This window comes from Ostrea edulis, chromosome 2 (genome assembly GCF_947568905.1).
Source record: "Ostrea edulis chromosome 2, xbOstEdul1.1, whole genome shotgun sequence".
Lineage (NCBI taxonomy): Eukaryota > Metazoa > Mollusca > Bivalvia > Ostreida > Ostreidae > Ostrea > Ostrea edulis.
In genome coordinates, this window is record NC_079165.1 from 50,736,726 (window position 1) to 50,759,002 (window position 22,277).

Here is a 22,277-nt window from a genome sequence, read left to right on the forward strand (position 1 = left end):
GGATGATCGATGGTGACTTGTAGCTGTGCAATAGGGTATTATGATTGTCATCCGTCACTTCCGGCCGTCACCGGAAGTGAACAAAAGAAACGTCAAATTTCAAACTAATGCTTTTGAAACAAAACTTCCATAGATTAATTACATATCTTTCAGCGTTTCAGAAAATGTTAGACTTACCGGAAGTTTAACCAACAACTTCCGGTTTTTAGAGAAAAACTTCGAAAAAAATGGTCTTTCTTTGTCCTCGTATATCTCGTTTATTTATCAAACTTTTCATACGATATTTACAGATATTATTGACATTATCCATCTTAAGAGAACCCTGTAAGATTATTTCAAAATTCACTTCCGGTCACAAGTTACGGCCGAATTTCTGTTTTTCAAATGATATTTTGTCCGGGCGTTTACTAATAAACGGTTAAAGATTGAGTCTTCAAACTTTCAGGGATGATAGATTATGACTTGTAGCTGTGCATTAGGGTATTTTCATTGCCATCCGTCACTGCCGGCCGTCACCGGAAGTGAACAAAAGAAACGTCAAATTTCAAACTAATGCTTTTGAAACAAACTTCCATAGATTAATTGGGTCTCTTTCGGCGTTTCAGAAAATGTTAGACTTTAAGGAAGTTTAATCAGCAACTTCCGGTTTTAAGAAAAAAACTTTTAAAAATTGGTCTTTTTTTGTCCTCGTATATCTCGCTTAGATATCAACATTTTAATACGATGTTTCAAGATATTATTGACATTATCCATCTCTGTAGAACTCTTTAATACTATTTTAAAATTCTCTTCCGGCGCAAGGTACGGCCGAATTTTCATTTTTCAAATAACATTTTGTTCGGGCGTTTTCTTCTAAACGATTAACGATTGAGTCTTTATACTTTCAGGAATGATAGATAGTGACCTGTAGCTCTGTAATAAAGGTTTATCATTGCTATCCGTCACTTCCTGCCGTCACCGGAAATGAACAAAAGAAACGTCAAATTTCAGAGTTATGCTTTTGAAACAAAACTTGCATAGGTTCATTGGGTCTCTTTCGGAGTTTCAGAAAATGTTAGACTTACCGGAAGTTTAACCTACAACTTCCGGTTTTTAGAGGAACCCTTCGAAAAAATGGTCTGTCTTTGTTCTCATATATCTCGCTTATCAATCTACTTTTTAATACGATGTTTACAGATATTATTGACATTATCCATCTCTGGGATACCCTTTTAAGACTATTTCAAAATTCACTTCCGGTCGCGAGTTAGGGCCAAATTTCCGTTTTTCAATTGACATTTTGGTTGGCCGATTTTTCATAAACGGTTAATAATAGAGTCTTTCAACTTTCAGGATATGATTGGTGGTGACTTGTAGCTTTCTAAAAAGATTTATAATTGTCATCCATCACTTCCGGCCGCCACCGAAAGTCAACGAAAGAAACGTCAAATAAATTTACACTTTTCAAACAAAATGTGTGCTTGAAATAATTAAGTGTCTTTTGGAGTTTCAGAAAATGTTACAGTTACTGGAAGTTTAAAAAACAACTTCCGGTTTTTAGAGAAAAACTTCGAAAAAGTGTTCTTTCTTTGCTATCCTATCTCTCGCTTTTAAATGAAGTGTTTGGTATGATTTTCACATATACAATTGACATTATCCATCTTCAGAGTTTAGTGAATTATTTGGTGGTTTTTTTTTCAAAAGTCACTTCCGTTCGTTAATATCTACGATTTCCGTTGTTGTTTTTTCTCTCCAGGCGTTTTCTAATGAATAATCAAAGATTGAGTCTTGAAACTTTCAGGAAAGTTAGATGGTGACATGTAGATGTGAAATACGTGTTTCAATTTTCCTGCCGTCACTTCCGTCATCTACCGAAAGTACCTTAAAAATATGTAATTTTTCATTTTGTTTTTTTAAAATTCAAATGCTCATAGCATTATTTAATTGAGTGTAATGTCATACCATTTCCACCGGAAGTTGGTTGTTCGAAACCGGAAGTTGTCTCAAAACTCTGCATTTTTCACCGAAATATTTAGTGTGCGTTCCTACACGGTAAGTGTGGAATTTTCAATCGTTTTATGGACTCCCAAGATACTCGAAAGTGAATAAAACAAAACCGAAATTGTTTGTAATTGATACATCACGTCTTACATGTATATGTTTATCACTGTTTTTTAGAGAGAAAAAATAGGTGTTTATTCCATTCATGTATAGTCGTTCTTCAATAATTGAATTCTTCCAGTCAAGATCCCATCTCGTCAGAAATTGGACGGAAGACCTATTCGTTGCTCGCAACGAGATCATTTCTAGTTATTATTCTTTTTCTCCGGTACTTTTTTGTCCGGTAGTGTTCTCAGAAACTAAAAGAGGGATCGATATGAAACTTTCCAGGATGATAGTATAGCGTTTGTAGATGTGCATAGTGATAGTCATTTTGTCTGTACGAGCATGCACGTGCGCGCACGTGCATTGCAATTTTGGTACAAAAAATGGAAAATCAGAATATTAAAGGGATCGATATGAAACCTAAATAAAATGATAGTATATCATTTGTAGATATGAAAAATAATAGTTTTTTGTCTGCAAGCGCACGCATGCGCGTGCTCGTGCATTACAAAATTTGTACACTAACTTTGGAATCAGTCTAACTTTTTTGTTGTTCATTGAAATGGCTTGATATTCATATCATAGGTAGATATTGAGACCCTTAACTGATTTGCGTGGTCAAAATTACCAATTTGCACGCGCATGCACGTGCGCTTCATTTTGATTGGATAATACTAAAACGTTTTTAACTATCTTATTTATGAAGCGAATGAGATGATATTCACAGCATACGTAGACAATATGTGTATCTATATATTGGTGTAACAAAAAATGCAAACACACACGCGCATGCGCGTGCATCGTTTTTCAAATGTTCAATTTTTAAAGGACGATAACGTTTTTGTTTTTCATCAAATTCTATTGATATTAGGGGTTTAGATGTGTCTTGGTACCATTTACAAATTGCTGTGGTTAGAATTACTGCTCAGCACGTGCATGCACGTGTGTTGAATTCTGATTGGACGATTTTAGAATAGCTACAACTTCCTTATATTTGATGCAAACGTTATGAAATTCATACTGTGGGTATATAATACAAATGCCTGTTGAACGACATCAACAAAAATTCAGAATCATACACGTGTGCGCGTGTATGCATGTGCAACACTTTCTTTCATTTCTTGGTACTGAAATGACCATATTGAACGCACTACATGTAATTAAAGGCTGAAATAAAATGATTTTTTGCTATAGAATCACATGGACATCACTTTTTAATTGGGGGAGGTTTGGGGAACATATGTAACGGTCCCCGTTACAATTAGAACTAGTTACCTTTGAGATTACACTTTTTGCAATGATCAACTTCAGAATTCAATCTAATTACGGGTCGGGAATTCTGAAAGTTTTAGATATTCCCATGAAAATTACAGGAAATTCAGGTAATCTACAAGTTGAGAGTGATTATCCAAATGTGTCAATTTGGTGATACCTTGGTCATAGTAACCATTGCTTGAGAGTACGCAAGGGGGTTCAAGGGGGGGGGGGCATAGATAAAGGCTCTCCCCTCGTGCCTGCGGGGGGCCTGGGTGACGGACGAGGGTGCGCGTCGCCCACCCCACTATTTAAAGTGCCTCCAATTTCAAGTATGCATGGCGAAAGAAAAAAAAGGAAAAAATTAAGAAAAACAAAACAAATATCAAATTTGTTGTGGGGGACATTGTTCCAATGTCTGTGGCGGACTGGGGAGTGCGTTGGGGTAGTTGATCACTAATTCTGCGCCAAAACCAGCTCTCCTCCCACCTACTACTAAAGCAGGGGGCAGGTATTTCACGTGTACCATCCAGACGACCACTAACGTAGGTCAAGGGTCAGTGGATATTCATAGAAAATACTAATTTCTTGCATGAGTTGCTAAAGATTAATTCGTGGGGCTCTCAGCTAGTTCATAGCTGGGGCCACATCCACCTCCTACTCAGGGAGGGGATGTTTCAGGCTTGTGCATGTTGCGACAACTGTAGGAGGGTCTACAGCTTGCTCCGCACTTGCTAATTAAACCAGGTAGCACGCAGGAGACAGGTGAGATCCGCAGAGATCTCTACCTCCCTTAGAACGTGGGGACCCGTTCAGGTTCGGGCACCTATGTCCACATAGGGCCCCCTGTGTTACCCCTACTTTGGTAGTCAAACTGGCACACTGGCCGCCTCCCAAGTTCCCCACAAAACATTTGCATGCGACCCTTTCCACCATATATGTAAATTTGCATCCCGTTTCTGATTACAATTAATAAATATTAAACTTGTATCACTCTTGTTAATCCAGCTGCTAAGCAGCCTATCAGGGATTACAGGGCAGCCAGTTAAGCTTCGACACACCTACTGGTCTATTCAGATGTTAGGTCAAGGTCACTATTCAATTCAGACAGTAGGTCAAATGTCTGGTTGTGCTGTATATTAAGTTTAATTTACCACAATAGCTCCTCTAAGTAAATTTAACATACCCTAGCTTAGGTCATAGTCATGAGGCCAATTCTTTTATTAATTCAAAAACTGTTCTTAAATCAATTTTAAGTAGATGCTGTCATAAGACAGTAATACCCGCACCCAAGTGTTTGCCTTTAAATATACTATCCGTCCCATTGCATTGGTAGATCTAGAGGAGGGATCCGGGGGTTGGGTTTGTAGCAATCTGATTAAAATACAGATCTCTCAAAGAGCGCGCTGCGCTGTGCACTATTTGAGAGATCTGTATTTTAATCAGATTGGGTTTGTCGTTTTTCAACATACTCCCAATTTGCAAGCCATTTCTTTTTCCCTGTAGAAGTTAAATAAAAGATTAATTAGCCCTGGATGATACATGTACTTATTTTTATCGAATCATGGGATATGATATAGTTCAGTTTCTAGATCATCTTTCTGGACCATATCCCCCTCACCCGCTTTTCCATATCGCTGAATCCTATATATATATGTGTGTGTGTGTGTGTGTGTGTGTGTGTGTGTGTGTGTGTGTGTGTGTGGCAAAGAAGTACAATATGATTTGCCTGTCGCATAAAATGCAACTGAGATGAGTTATAGAAAAACGTCGGTTTCGTTCCCCATATGGTCCCAACGTGAAAATGAAAATTCTGAAACCTTATTGCGCATCTACAATACGTTACTTTTCAGCTCCTACAATTCAATTTATTGATTCACCAAGCATGTTGGCATACAATCACGTTACACAATATGAGATATATAATGGTAATGACTACATATATGTAAATACGTGTATATATATTTGACATGTACATGCAACGACAAACTGTATACCGGTACATATGCAATTTAATATTGTATATAACATTAGTATAATTATAGCATTTTGATTTGTTGCGCAATTCAAAGCATTCATGTAAAAATTCACATAACCTTCTAGTATGAACAATATTGACAGGGTTGCATAGTACTTTACAATGGTTTTCCTTTGATATATTATCTTTTTAATTGAATTGTAAATGTTCAAAGGGTAATATTTCGTTCTTATATCTTTATACATGAAGCAGTCATATAACAACAAAAAAACAGTAGTTTTACAAAAATAACAAAAACGACATTCTTTTGGAATACATGGTTTTGAATATCTGCCAGTTTCAATTTCTAGAGGGTGGACAGATATTTTTAGCTTTGTTAATTTTGAGCGTCCCATATCATATCACAAATTATTTGGAAATTTCAAATGGTCTTGTAATTCATAGTTCTTTCTAATTTTACTGTAAAATAGTTATTTTCCATGATTAGAGAATTCAGTGTTTTTTAGTTGCATGTTAACATTATCAATATAGTGATTCTTCAAGTAGTTGTAAAATGTGCTTTCATTAATATCAGAAGTACAAATGTTGACAGTTTTAAAACGACCGTCTCGGCATGGACGGACGGGCTATAAACAACACTATTTACATGTATATCCGAACTTTCTTTAGTTGCTTTTTATATCCATGCTATGAGGATCCCATTCCATAAAACAACAATTTACAGTCAAATTGTAAATTTTGAATTGTAGTTATCGTACAAAAATGTCAAAAGTTGGTGAATCAATAAATACCGTTGTAGACCGGCTACTGGACCCATATGACCATTACATTGTAGTATTTCGGAGGGGGGGGGGGTTATTAACTAACAAATTTTCTCAGAGAGAATGGCTTATAATAAATTAAAAACTGCACTCAATGTGCAAACGATGGCTTTATTATCCAGGCACGTCTTTGCATCTTCAGTTCGAAAATAGAGAGAGAGAGAGAGAGAGAGAGAGAGAGAGAGAGAGAGAGAGAGAGAGAGAGAGAAGAAGTTGACTGCAAAATGCACTGTTTACTATCACTGCACGTGCATGACATTGACCAGTTATTATTATGACTGCTGAAATTTGACCCCGAACAAATTGATTACAAATAACATTGTACATGTAAAAGCAATGTCGAGTGAATCAATTAAACCCCAAATTTCCGCCCGAGTTCGTTTGCTCAGATGAGGCCTCGACAGGGAGTGTCTTGTTATACGGACACTATGTCATCATTTTATGTGCACAATTTGCGTCATGTCTGGATCTTTATTGTAAACAACATATCGCCTCACTGAGAAAGTCCGAATATTTTTAAATATCACAGGTAACGTTACAGAGGTAGGACTTTTATCTGACATAGAGGTAGGCCTAAAGATCTAATGAATTATTTCATTGAGATAGTCCTAAAGGGCGAGTGACTGTAATCAGTCTAGAAATGAAAGTAGCTATCAGACATCCCTTGCTTGTCGTAAGAGACTAAATGGGGCGGTCCTTCGGATGAGACCTCAAAAATCAAGGTCCCGTGTCACAGCAGGTGTAGCACGGTAAATATCCCTCCCTGCTCAAAGGCCATAAGCGCCGAGCATATGCCTAAATTTTGCAGCCCTTCACCGACAATATGAGTGAAATATTCTCGAGAGGGATGTTAATCAATATTCAATCAATCAATCAGACATCTTACAAAATTTAGTTCACAAGCTATATATGAAACATTTATTATCTGCAACACTAAGAATCAACTTCAATGTGTAATTTTTACGACTAGTATAATTTGACCTTTTGACTCAGCATGACGTGTGCAAAAAAATACGACGGCAAAGTGGCCAGGGTTAAAATGCTGGATAATTCATGGAGAAGATATAACGGAAATTGAATGGTATCTATGCTGTTTATTTGTTTGCATGTATAATGGTAGTCATTGTATATTGATAAAGTGGCTTTTTTATTTCAAGATCCGAAACAGGGACATGTGGGGAAAGTTGGATGGCGGGGATTTCTACTTTAACTTTAAGGACGTGTTTGCTTGTAAGATGATGTATGTTTGTGTTTGTACATTTGTGGACACCATTTCAAAGATTTCATTTGGATTTAAGAGGCTGAGCAAAGACACAAAGAAAGAGTTTCCTTTATACAATTTGAACAGGGGATGATCAAGCAAGTCAGAAGTCTATATATTATCAAGTATTATTATCATTTATAGTTTACAATTACAGAAGGTGAAATGTCAAATGAAAATGAGTTCAATTGGATACTTAACCCTATATATCTTTATGTGTGTGTATGTGTGAATGCATGTTTTAGTATTGGTTGGTTGGTTGGTTGGTTGGTTGGTTAGGGGGCTGATGTATTTAAGAAGGCTCAGTTTGAGTTGATGTAGGCAGAAATGGAAATTGGCATGTCATTACTAGAGATTCAAACAAAATTTGGGTAGAAGTTGAGAATTGTGTAGAATGTCAGTTTTGTGTTTTGCTAAAAAAAATCATTACTGGTACCCCAATGTTGTTGGGCAGATATATGTAAATTGGCACTCAGTTGGTTCAATTACACCGATCTTCATTGTACAAGGTCTGTTTTGCTATTTCAATGAAAATGACCTGCAGTTGGACTATGTCGACAGTGATTTTCCATGATGTGCACTTCATTGGGCATTGGGGCATGTCACAGATGTGAGTGATATTGTACACTGTGTTAGGTTTCTGTCGAAAGGGTTGCATGCAGTCATCCTTGACGTTGACCGAGCTTTTCTGCGGAGACTGTTTCTCCAAGGAATGCATACATTGTCGGTCATCTGTCTGTGTGTGTGTCTAGTACTTGGTCTAGACAGCTGTTGAAAGCTGGGTGATTTCTCTCCCTTTGGGAAGACGTGGTGAATTGCGTCGCTTGTGGAGACTGTTAAGAGTAAAATTTCATTAATATCTATTATAGTTAAAGTTCAATCAAATTCCTGAATGTTCAGCAATGATAGATTAAATCACCTGCACATAATTGACTCTGACAGCTCACTCCCCATTTTGTTATTCTAATCTGAAACTCTCTAGCTTTTGTCTCTGTATAATTATTAAGCTTGTCACCTTATCAATGTTAAAGTTAATTGACTCACATCTTGTCCGTGGGAACTTTGTAAATTTGCACTATATAGAGTATTGTAAGCAAAAATTTAGTCAGTCTTCCAGTATACTTTCAATGCTACACTCATGGAATAATTGATGGAAATTATTAAATTGTGTTCAATTTGTGAGTGTAACATTTTGGTGGCAGCGGTGGGATTTACTTCAAATTGTGGTGTAACAATTTAATTAAAAGTGCTTAATATTCAGAAAATTGTGGATTAACAATTTGAATGTTTTGATACCATGGCCGAAGTAGAGGATGATAGGCAACCGGAGGACTCAATTGCCGTGAATAGACCCAGGAGGGCAACAGTTCAAAAACTTATAGAATTTACAGAAGATGAAGGACATATCGAAGAAGAAAATGTGCAAGAAACCACGAAATCCAGCTGTAAGAAGGAAAACAACAAAAAAGGATGCTACCTTGGAAATAGAATTAGAACGAGAAAAAATAGCTTTAGAGAGAGAAAAGATCAAAATGGAGATTGAAAAATTGGCGTTAGAAAGAGAAAAACTTCAAATGCAAGCAACAGAAAATCCAACAGCTTCAAAGACAGCACCATTCAGAATCAAATTACAACCCTTTAACCCAAAATCTGATGATGTTTTAACATTTCTTTCGGAATTTGAGGCCGTTAGTGAACAAGCAGAATGGTCTGAGAGCATCAAAGTTTTCCAATTACGAAGCCTTCTAACAGGAGAAACGAGGCATATATCAGCACAAGCTTCAACTTCCTATGAGGACCTGAGGAAAGCTCTAACCCAAAGGTATGGAAAACGACCGCTTGAATACTTCGCTGATCTCTTATCTGTAAAACGTGGAAATAATGAAACATACAGAGGTCTAATGTCAAGGATAAATCTATACTTGAAGATGAGCATTGAGGACAAAGACCCTATTGACATTTTGCGTAATGAATTCTTCCTCAAAGCATTACCACCAACACAATCCCAATGGGTCAGACGAAACAAAGGATCATCTTCTGTTGTTGAGGCCGCCGAGGACTACATATCACCAAAAGGACCAAGGGAATTCGGACCAGCTCAGGGAGTTACTGGGGCTGGAAAAGGAGGCAAACCTGAAAGTGGCAATAGAAATCACAGGAAGGATGTGATATGCTACAAATGCAATGGAAAAGGGCATTTCGCTAATAAGTGTCCTAAAATATCGTTAGTATCCAAAATTATCAATCACGCATGTGACGGACTGATATACATACCTGGATTAGTCAACGACCGGGAGGTGTCCTTCGTCAAGGACACGGGTGCGTCAATGACTTTAGTGAGAGAGGACTTGGTGAATTAGTCGTGTATTTTGGAAGGACGGACAACTACGCTTTACACTGCAATTGGGCAACCGTTTGAAGCAAAACTTGCAGTTGTAAAATTTGACACTCCGTACTACCAGGGATATGCACAGGTCGGACTAGTTCCCTCCCTTGTATCAGATGCGCTACTAGGAAATGATGTAATTAGCCGGGAAAGTGCTAATGTTGTTACCCGAGCATTGGCTCGCAAAGAAGCGGATGCGGAAAGTCAAGATCAGCAAAAGATGGAGAAGTCAGATGTAAGTCCAAAAACGGTTGACTCTATAAATGAATCTGTTAGTGAAACTATTGTAACTGGGACTGTGAATTGTGAAGACTTAAATGGGATTAACGCTGAAAAATTAAGTAAGCTTCAAAAGGAAGATCCAAATCTGAAATCATATCGTGCAAAGACAGTTAATACTGAGTCATGCAGCTTGTGGCATGTCCCTCGCGTTTTATTGGGAGAACGGAATCCTAAAGAGGAAGTGGAAAAGCCAAGACGGAAAGCGACAGGGAGACCAAATTGTACTTCCAACTAACCTTTACAAAACAATCATCGAGCTTGCACATGACCAACCACTGGCAGGACACCTTGGCACAGAAAAAACAAAAGAACGTATTCTACGTTCCTTTTACTGGCCGGGATTATTCCGAGAAGTGAATGAATATTGTTCCTCATGTGATGTGTGTCAAAAAGTGGCAAAACGAGCTCATGTGAAAGCACCAATGGTCAACACACCCATTATAACGGAGCCATTTTCTAAAATATCTATGGATATTGTCGGTCCCCTTGCGAAAATCAAAAAGGGCAATAGATTCATTCTCACCATTGTTGATGATGCTGCACGCTATCCAGAAGCATTCGCGTTGAAAAGCTGTGATGCGGAGAGTGTCGCTAATGCTCTCTTGGAACTTTGTAGCCGAGTTGGAATTCCAAAGGTGATACTTACCGATCAAGGAAGGAACTTTACAAGTCAACTTATGAAAGATTTGTTTGCGGTGTTGAAAGTGAAGGGAGTGACAACTTCACCTTATCACCCACAAGCCAATGGCAAAACTGAGCGGTTCAATGGAACTTTGAAATCAATTATTAAGAAATTGTGTACGAAAGAAGAATCAGAGTGGGATACTCTGCTACCATATGCTCTGTTTGCGTATCGTGAAGTCCCTCATGAGGAGACAGGATTTGCACCTTTTGAACTTTTATATGGATGGCCAGTACGTGGGCCAACCCAAGTTATCAAGGAGTTCATGGCAGGTGAGGAGGAAATCCAGATGTCTGTCATTGAACATGTTGCTGGAATGCGACAGAAGTTGAAGGATATAACACTACAGGTGAAGGATAACCTCTTGCGACGTAAAGATTTTGTCAAACGTTGGTATGACAAATCGGCTACTGAGAGGAGATTTTATCCTGGAGATGAAGTTCTCGTATTACTCCCGTCGGACACATCTAGAATGTTGACCCAATGGAAAGGACCTTACAGAGTGACAGAACGGGTAAATGATGTAAATTAAAAAGTTAACGTGGGTGGACGTCGTGATGTTGTTGTCTATCACATCAATCTGCTCAGACAGTATAAGCGTTCGATACTACTCGTTGCAGACAGAAAAGAGGGTACCCAGGAATTTGATGAATTGTTCCCATACAATTCTAATGAAACTATTGAGGATCTGAAGTTTGGAGAAAATTTAAGTCAGCAACAGCGTCAGGAATTGCGACAACTCTGTGCCCAATATGGAAATGTATTCACAGATCAACCTGGCCGCTGCATGCTTGCTGAGCATCAAATTCGTACTACAACAGAAACACCAATATGTCAGCGACCATATAGAATACCTGAAGCGAAGCAGGAATCTGTAAAAAGGGCATTGAATGACATGCTTGAACAAGGACACGTTCAACCATCAAATAGTCCATGGAGTTCACCAGTAGTCCTTGTCAACAAACCCGATGGATCAATCCGAATGTGCATCGACTACCGAAAACTTAATGAGATTACAGTTTCTGTTGCGTATCCAGTACCAAGAATTAGCGACATCTTAGAAAAAATTGGAAAAGCAAAATACTTGAGTCATTTTGATCTTGTTAAGGGGTATTGGCAAGTACCTCTCTTTGACAACACAAGAGAAAAATCTGCATTTGTCACACCCTTTGGACTTTACGAGTTCTTGGTTATGCCTTTTGGAATGAAAACATCGCCAGCAACATTCATTCCTCTAATGGACAAAATACTACATAATGTTGACAATGTTGTGGCTTACTTTGATGACATTGTCATTTTCTCAGAGTCTTGGGATTCCCATCTTGAAGATTTACAGAGAGTAGTCAAGAAAATACAGGAAGCCAACTTGACTATTCGACCTTCTAAGTGTAGACTTGGAACCGACAAATTACATTGTCTTGGACACGTGGTTGGAAATGGCAGTGTGCAGCCAGACCCGAGTAAAGTCAAAGCCGTTCAAGAATTTCCGTTACCAATAACGAAGAGAGACTTAAAATCATATCTGGGACTTACTGGGTACTATCGTCAGTACATTCAAAATTATGCGGACATATCTGTTGTCCTAACAGATTTGTTGAAGAAATCAGAACCGAACAAAATACAAGAGGCCCAGGGGCCTTATAGGTCACCTGAGTATCATGTAACAACCTTCCAATGTTTGAATTAGGTTTGTGTTTAAATATAAGAATTTTACTTTTGGATGGAAGAAACATTGAATAGCTATGTGGTCAGCCCCGCCTTTGCACCAGAACCCCTGACCCAGGGGCCATAAATTTCAGTTTTGAAAGAAGCATCCTTGATCATCATTATCATACTATTAGTTTGTCTACTTAATACCCAGCAGCAGAGAAAATTTTCAAAGAAATAAAATGCATTTTCACTATATGATCAATAGGGCCCCACCCTAATACCAGAACGCCTGACCCAGGGGCCATGAATTTCACAATTTTGAAAGAGGCATCCTTGCTCATCATAACCATGCTATTGGTTTGTCTACTTAATACCCAAGGACAGAGAAGAAGATTTTCAAAGAAATAATGCATTTTCACTATATGACTTATAGAGCCCCACCCTAGCACCAGAACCCCTGATCCAGGGGCCATTAATTTCACAATTCTTAACAAGAGGTACTGTGAGCAATGCTCACTAAGAATACCCCCCGCTTACCCCAATCTCCCAAAGGGTGTTGGTAATAGGTATAAAGTACCTCTTTTCTGAGTGTTGCTACTTCGATGTCCAGTGCGCATGACCTTTGACCTATAGGGAACATCTTCATCCCATGGGTAGTCCATATGTATGATATGGTGACTGTAGGTGGAAAGGATAACGCTTTAGAGCCCGGAAACCATATTGCTACTTCAATGTCCAGTGCGCGTGACCTTTGACCTTTTGACCCCAAAATCAATAGGGAACATCTTCATCCCATGGATAGTCCATATGTTTGATATGGTGACTGTAGGTGGAAAGGATAACGCTTTAGAGCCCAGAAACAATATTGCTACTTCAATGTCCAGTGCGCTTGACCTTTGACCTTTTGACCCCAAAATCGATAGGGAACATCTTCATCCTATGGGTAGTCCATATGTATGATATGGTGACTGTAGGTGGAAAGGATAACACTTTAGAGCCCGGAAACCATATTGCTACTTCGATGTCCAGTGTGATTGACCTTTGACCTTTTGACCCCAAAATCGATAGGGAACATCTTCATCCCATGGGTAGTCCATATATATGATATGGTGACGGTAGGTGGAAAGGATAATGCTTTAGAGCCCGGAAACCATTGTGTCTACAGACGGACGGACGGACGGACAGACGGACAACCCGATTCCAGTATACCCCCCCCCCCCCCCACAACTTGTTGCGGGGGGTATAAAGAGGCATCCTTGCTCATCATTACCATGCTATTAGTTTGTCTACTTAATACCCAGAGACAGAGAAGGTTTTCAAAGAATTTCTACATTTTCACTATATGACCAATAGAGCCCCACCCTAACACAAGAACCCCTGCCCCAGGGGCCATGAATTTCACAATTTTGGTAGAGGGCTCAATGCTCATTATAATTATGCCCACAGTTTGGCTTCTTGATGTCCAGGAGTAAAGAAGAAGATTTTTTAAAATTACACTCATTTTGATGGTTTTTGCCCCACCCCTCAGGCCCCAGGGGGGCAGGGACCACGAATTTCACAATTTTTGTTCCCCTCCACCCACAGATGCTATATGCCAAAATTGGTTGAAATTGGTTCAGGGGTTTCAGAGAAGAAGCTGAAAATGTTCAAATGTTAACGCACGACGAACGACGACGGACAAAAACAGATAGCAATAGGTCACCTGAATGAATTCAGGTGACCTAAAAATGGGACCAAAGAACAACTGAATCCTTTAAAAGTCTGAAGGAAGCACTACTCCAAGCACCAGTACTCATTACACCAGATTTCAGCAAGCCTTTTATCGTACAGATGCAAGCCAATATGCAATCGGTGCAGTGTTAAGTCAGGAAACCAATGATGGTGATCACCCGGTAGCGTACCTGAGTCGAAAGTTATTACCGCGGGAACAAAACTATTCTACAATCGAGAAAGAACTTTTGGCAATTGTGTGGGCCATAGGCTCATTTTCCTATTATTTGGATGGAAGAAAATTCATTGTAGAGACTGACCACAATCCATTAAGCTGGCTTCATAGGATGAAAGACAAAAATCAAAGACTTTTGCGCTGGGCTCTGGCCTTACAAGTACATGTATATGACTTTAACGTCCGATACCGCCGTGCTTCCCATAACCAAAATGCCGATAGCCTCTCTCGATGTTGAACTGTGTATTTCATTGACAGTGTGTTAACTTGTGTGCTATTTTTAGTGACAGCTTATATATTCCATAGTGACTTTATAATTTTATAGAATAATTAGAAATCTTTATTTTCTCTACTTTGGTGTGAAAAAATTCAACTTTTAAAGTTAAATTTTTATCTTAAGGAGGGAGGTGTTAAGAGTAAAATTTCATTAATATCTATTATAGTTAAAGTTCAATCAAATTCCTGAATGTTCAGCAATGATAGATTAAATCACCTGCACATAATTGACTCTGACAGCTCACTCCCCATTTTGTTATTCTAATCTGAAACTCTCTAGCTTTTGTCTCTGTATAATTATTAAGCTTGTCACCTTATCAATGTTAAAGTTAATTGACTCACATCTTGTCCGTGGGAACTTTGTAAATTTGCACTATATAGAGTATTGTAAGCAAAAATTTAGTCAGTCTTCCAGTATACTTTCAATGCTACACTCATGGAATAAATTGATGGAAATTATTAAATTGTGTTCAATTTGTGAGTGTAACTTCATGTGTGACCTTGCCTTTGACCTTGACCCCCTTTCAAGGTTAACCTCAAACCTTTTGGGGAGGAAGTGTGACTTTTACCTTGACTCCCACTTACAAGGTTTACCCCAAAACCTTTGGGAGAAAGTGTGAACTTCACCTTGACACACTTCTCAAGGTCATTGAAGAATATCATGTGACTACTCCTTGGAGTTCAAGTAACAAGCTTTTTCACAGAAAACGTCATTTTTCAACCCTTATTTGCTCCCCCCCTCCCCCCTGGGCCAATAGAAAAGTTTCGAAACCTTATTGCACATCTACAGGACACCACAAATTATTTTCCAAAAGATCATTTGGATACTGTGTAAAATGTAAGAGGAATTCAGGGAAGCAGGATTTTTTTCTTTTAGAAAAAACGTCGTTTTTCGACTCCCATTTGCGCCCCAGGGTGAAAATGAAAATGCCGAAACCTTATTGCACATCTATAGGGCACCATCAATTACCTTCTAAAGAATCATTTGGGTAGTGCGTAAAATGTAAGAGGAGTTCAGGGAAGCAGGGTCTTTTTCTTTCTTTTTTTCTTTTAGAAAAATGTCGTTTTTCGACTCCCATTCGGGCCCCAGGGTAAATATGATTTTGCTATTGTATTAAATGTAAGAGGAGTTCTGGGAACCAGATGTATTTATAAAATTGTCTTTTTTTACCCCTATTTCGTCCCCAGGGTAAAAATGAAAATTCCGAAACCTTATTGCACATCTACAGGACACCACCAATCATCTTCCAAAAGGTCAATTGGTTACTACTTAAGATGAAGGAGGAATTTGAGGATAAAGTAAGTGTGACAGACGGACGGACGGACGGAACAGAGTAACAACAATATACCCGAACTTTCTTTAGAAAGTGTGGGCATAATTAAAGATATCGTTCATTCAATTCATATGCGTAACAATTCAAACACGCATTATCAAAAAGTCCTTTCTCTATGCAATATTATCTAATTGTGATTTTCAGCTCTTGCGCGGGGTTTCATCCAGTACTATTGAATTTGGTAATTGAAGCGAACGATTTTGCGATTTAAAGAAATCGGTCTTGGCAAAGTACGCACACACTCTCACCCACCCACACACACACCGTAGGCTATTAAGTGAACACTTTTTAATCTTTCAAATCTGGATACATATGTAAAGTGGTAAACATGCCAATTTAGAGGTCTTTTTATCTAATTGATTACGTAATAAGGGATTTAGGGGGAATCATTTATGAAAGTTCTATGTTCTCTATCTCTTAAACTGAAAATATTTTGTGAAGCACTATAGAACTTAAATTGCTCAGAATATTATTCTAAACAACGTGCTATCTTCATTTATTTTCTTGCGATCCATTTTAAGGAAATGCAGTATTCATCTCTAAAATTGAATATCTTAATTATCTCGAAACCTACAAACATTTTGTTAAACATTGTAAAACAAAACATGTAGATAATTACATGACGCATTTGATGATATCAAGTTTTGTGAGATAGTATTTTAAATAAAGGGCCGAGAGGGGTTAAAGGTATTTTCCAAATATCTCAAAAACTAAATATGTTAAGCATTATTGAAGCATAGTTGTTCTGCAACAGTTGATGTCAACAATGTTGATAACGCACTAAGATATATATATGGGTACAGAACTTTTATGATCTCGAACTCTAAACCAAAAATATTTTTAAAGCATCATAAAACATAAGTTGGTCGGAATGTGGCTCTAAACAATATACATGTACATGTACCATCATCACATTTTGCCTTTCGTCCCCCATTTAGGAATTCAGTGACCGGTCCCTAAAACCGATTATCATAATATATATGTCGAAAACTGAAAACTAAAAACATTTTATTAAACATTGTAGAACAAAAGTTGTTCAAGAATATCAAGTTTTAGGGATCAGTCAAGAGTATTTTCTCATCATCTCAAAAAGTGGAAATAGTTTCTTAAGCATAGGCTAGGCAGCAAAGCTGTTTGTTTTGATGTTCTGCAAAGTTCTGCTGATGTCAGCAAAACGATCATTGATTACGAAATTAGTGATTTACACGAGGGATTAAGATGAAACCATTTTGGCATGGTAGTACATATATATCATTTGCAGATGTGCTGAGCGAATGTCATTTAGTATGAACATGCATGTACATGCCTTGGGATCTTTTGTATTCTAACTTCGGAATGAGTCTAACTTTTTTGTTTTTTAATGAAATCGTTTGAAATTTATACAATACATAGATATTGAGAACCTTAATCCATTGGCATGGTCAATCTGCACACGCATGTACATGTGCTTCATTTTGATTGGATAATTCAAAAACGTCTATGACTCACTTATAAAAAAGGGGAATGGGATGGTAGATATTATGAAGATATTATGAATATCTATAGATCGGTTACGCACGCGCATGCAAGTGCCTTTTTAAAGGTTCAATTTGAAGGACCACAACGTTTTAGTTTTTCTTTAAAATCTTCTGAAGTTTTAGGTATCTCAAGGTATGGTATCTACAATTGTCGAACTGTATAGTACTGACTTTGAGATTTAAATCATTGACCTAAAAATTACAAGATGTTATTGTCAGGTTGTCCTTGTCTTTTGGCCAGGTTTAGTTGATAAAGAAACCAAAATGTCCCATATTCCAGCTGACTTAAAGTGTGCACTTCATGACCTTTATTCTTTCAATTATCACCCTTAGATGAGTTCATGTAATTTTTTCCCCTCAAATGATTAGAGATGGAAAATAAACCCACCTAGATTTAATAAATTAAAGAAACAACTGGATTATATATCTCTTATTCATCAGGTCTAGCTTGTGCATGCAAATACTAGTGTAAAAACGACAACGGCAAAATGCAAACATATTTACCAAGGTTTACCGTTGATTCCATTATGACTTTAAAGAGATGGTTATCAAAGTTTGAGTTGTACATAATGTATAATAATTAATTAATTTCAAATATTACTACATACTCACCCAGCATAAAATGATCTCCAACAAAAGTATCCCAAATTCCAGACGCTTAGAAGTTCTTGATATGACCCAAAAAGTAGGACAGTGTAGGAAGCGGAAAAACGTTCATTTTGATGTTTATCATCCTTTGTAGTAGAAAAGCCAAATCTTTTGGCTCCGTCTCGTTTGTTGATGCAGACTCCCAAGGAAATGAAGCTATATGAATTTTTTGTCGCCTTCTTGGCAGTCCTCCAGCAAAATTTGAATATAGTGGAAAATAGAAACACTTTCTATGAAACTGGAATGTCAAAACTCCTCGGTACTGGCTAAGATTATCACCTTTCTTTGGCATAAAATGTACTGGGACATAAACAACAACGTAGGGCCGTTCATTAATCCTTTTTGTAATTACTGAAACAATACCCGTGATGTAATACCTGCAAAGTCATGCTGCACATATTGAGTGCAGAGCTGTTGATATTTGCTGAAAACCTTAAAGTACATGTTTTCGTCTTCTGATTTTTTTTTTTTTTTTTTTTTATTTTTTTTTTTTACACATGATTGATTAAGTTAACCGCCTTAAATCTAAATCGCAACCTTTTACTATTTCATTTCAGAAACCCAGCTCACCCAAAATATTGTATACAGTTTTGAATTCGCTCCAAGTTATTTTAACATTTTCCAGGCAATACCGTTTTAAATCCGTGCTATTTCATGTCATGTAATGGCCAATGCTACATATAGGCTTATATTTTCATATCATTGTTAGCAGCATAAAAAAAAGTGTATACAGTAACTGTTTTGCTTAATTGTGCCTACTGAGCCCAGCCACATTCAAAACGACCAAAATCAATACAATCATGAACAACGTACATGTCTCTCCCCTCCCTCTCTTTGCGTCTCTCTCTCTCTCTCTCTCTCTCTCTCTCTCTCTGTGTGTGTGTGTGTGTGTGTGTGTGTGTGTGTGTGTGTGAGAGAGAGAGAGAGAGAGAGAGAGAGAGAGAGAGAGAGAGGGAAACAATACTACAGTTCTGCAACAGATTGGAAATTATTTTATGGCAGTCATAAATCTTTTGCTTTAATGAGGATTAAACGAATTAATACAGCATCAAACCCATCTTCTCAAGTCAAGGGTTGTTGATTCGTTATATCGCACTAACTCTTGACATCAGTCACCATTCAAAACATGAGTTTGAGACGGAGCATATGATTGGTGTTGCAACCTGCAGCATGTAGCCAATCAGAAAATGGATTTTATAATCGGCCGAAAACGAAACAAAACATGCATAGCGACGGCAACATGGTGTAGAATTTGTGGCCAGATATCGTCGACTGATTTTCGGATATTTATTTTTCTTTGAAAAAAACAATTAGACGAAGTTTTAGATATTTTTCACTTATCTTTTCGTCAATAGAAGCCATTTTCAACTTTCTGTTTATGTTCTTAACCAACCTTGCATCTGAAACAAGGAATATAATTGGCTGATTTCATTTTAGCGTATTACATCCTCCTCCGTCTCGAATACATGTTTTGAATGGTGACTAATGTAAAGGGTTAGGGCGAGGTAACGAATCAATAACCCTGGACTTGTGAAGATGCATCAAACCGTACTGTTCTTAAAACAGCCATTCATCCAGGAACTTGCATTAAAAGAACTTTTGTTGATTATGACAACCACGCAGAATAAATGAACTAATTACATGTTGCATATATTCTAAATATTTAGTTAATTCCATCCTTGCATATTTGTTGATTGTGAGATTGTGAACGTGCAACATTTCTGTAACAATGAAGACCACTTTGATACATATACTGTCTCCACAGCCCGATATTTTGACAATAGTTCTGCATCGGCATGAGAGCAGCTCCAACAGATCAAGACTATAATATTTTCCCCGTCTCTTTAATTCATAGCGCTGAAATACATCATGTAGGGGCACAAGTCAATATTGACACTTTCTATGATTATTGCTGCACAAATCCAATCGAAAATATCTTCTTTGGGTCTAAGCTTCATTAGGAAGTGATAATTCACGAATAACAGCTAGGGTTATTGTAATTACTAATGGATTCAGTGCAGTCAAAAACATGTCTTTTCATCAAGTATTTTCCACAAGGACTTCCTAGAAGTAAGTAATTAAAAAGTTAATTCTTTCCCGTCTAACGCTTGTTTCGTGTTGTGAGTGATGATTGTTTTTGTCGTTTTGTAAATTTATTAATTCTAAACAGCGGAGATTGTAATTATTCTTTGGACGTGTTCTCTGTGAGCACCCATTGCTGCCTCTTCATTGCAACTACTCGATAATATGGACGGAGAATGTAAAAAAATTTAAGTTGGTAAAAAGAAGAAGGTATTTTCTAACTTTTCATTATGTCAATTTCTGTTTGACGACAACTGTATCTATTTATAAATAAAATACAACAAGAAACTTTGATGTTTCCATCAATTATCGGGGAAATTAAAGTGTCAACTATTTGTAACCAGGAATATGCTGGAAAATGCCATTAAAACACAAATGATAGACAAAATTTGAGTCTGTGTCAGGTTACATAAGAAAGTTTAAAGATGAATTACACAGGTTTTGTCAGTGGCCACATGCTCTTTTGCTTGATTACCAAATACTTAGTACATGAATGGGATTGGGCAAAAGAGACAGCCTATTTTAGCTCTCTTCCAGGAATTTATGATAAATCATAAACAATTAAAGTTCTTGCCAGATGTAGATCACTCTAAAATACCCGGCATGCTCATCAACAATTATGATTACAAGGATATACATGAATGTGGTTGAAAGATTTACATGTATATTTAAGAAATGAACAGCACTTTTGAGCTGTTCATGGTCAATATGAACGGATTTGGATTTGAGGCAAATTCTGTGAATCGCGCTAGCTTTCTGTTTCCTTGCATTTAGTTTCTTTTGCAATAAATTCATAAATTTTAAAATCAAGGGAAATAATTTACTAGGCTGAAGCTAGCAGCCACTAACCAGAAGCCAAATAAGGCCATAGAGCACGCGGCCAATAATAAATTTCATCAGAGTACTGAGAATACTCATATACGTAGTACTAAATAGTAACCCATAATAGATCAAAATTGATAATTCTTTCAAACTATCAAGTTTCATACTTGAAGGCAATTGAGCTCACCTGAAAGTTCCTAACGTTGCATCACATAGGTTATAATGAATGTAAATAACAACTTAATCTTTGAAGAGTCCACAAAAGGAGTATGCAGTTTTCATACTTCAATGCTCACCTGAAAGTCCCTGATTTTACATCATGTAGGGTCATAATGAAGGCTAATAACAACTTAATCTTTGAAGAGTCTGCAAAAGGAGTATGCAGACACGGAAGGGGACCCCTAGAACTATAATTTTCCATCCTCAGTTTAGGGCTGTAGGGGTACACATAGCCCCCCCCCCTCCCCCGAGGGTGGGGCTACTTATCATACCTCTTTAATAATTGACTATAGGGTGAATGAATAAAACAAAACTAATAAAGGGCTAGAAAAAAATGAAGTCAAAGGTTTAGAGCCCTTAAAAGGGATCACATAGGCCTCTAAGTACAACTGAGCTCACTTGAAAGTTCATGATTGTACATCATGTAGGGACATAATGAAGACTAATAATAAGTGAATCTTTGAAGAATCTAAAAAAAAAAAGAATATGCAGACAAGGAAGGGGACCCACAATACTATCATTTTCCGCCCTCAGTTTGAGGCTGTAGGAGTACCACCTGGGATTTTCAAAGGGTGGCGCTATTTTTCATATTTCTCTAATAATTGACTGTAGGCTGTTGGAATAAAAAAAAACTAACAAAGAGGTAAAAAACAATGAAGTCAAACATATAGACCCCTTCAAAGGGATCACATAGGCCTTTAAGTACAACTGAGCTCACCTGAAGGTTCCTAATTTTACATCATGTAAGGTCATAATGAAGGCTAATGATTTAATCTTTGAAGAGTCTGCAACTGGAGTATACAGACAAGAAGGGGGACTCCTAAGACTATCATTTTACGCCCTCAGTTCGGGGCTGTAGGGGTATCACATGGAGCCTACCAAGGGTGAGGCCACTTTCCAGACCTCTCTAATACTTGTTTGAATAAAACAAAACTGACAAAGGGCTAGAGAACAATGAAGTCAACTATATAGAATCCTTCAAGGGGGAAAAGTAGCAATTCATTTCCCATAGACCTCAATACTAACATTGGGCCC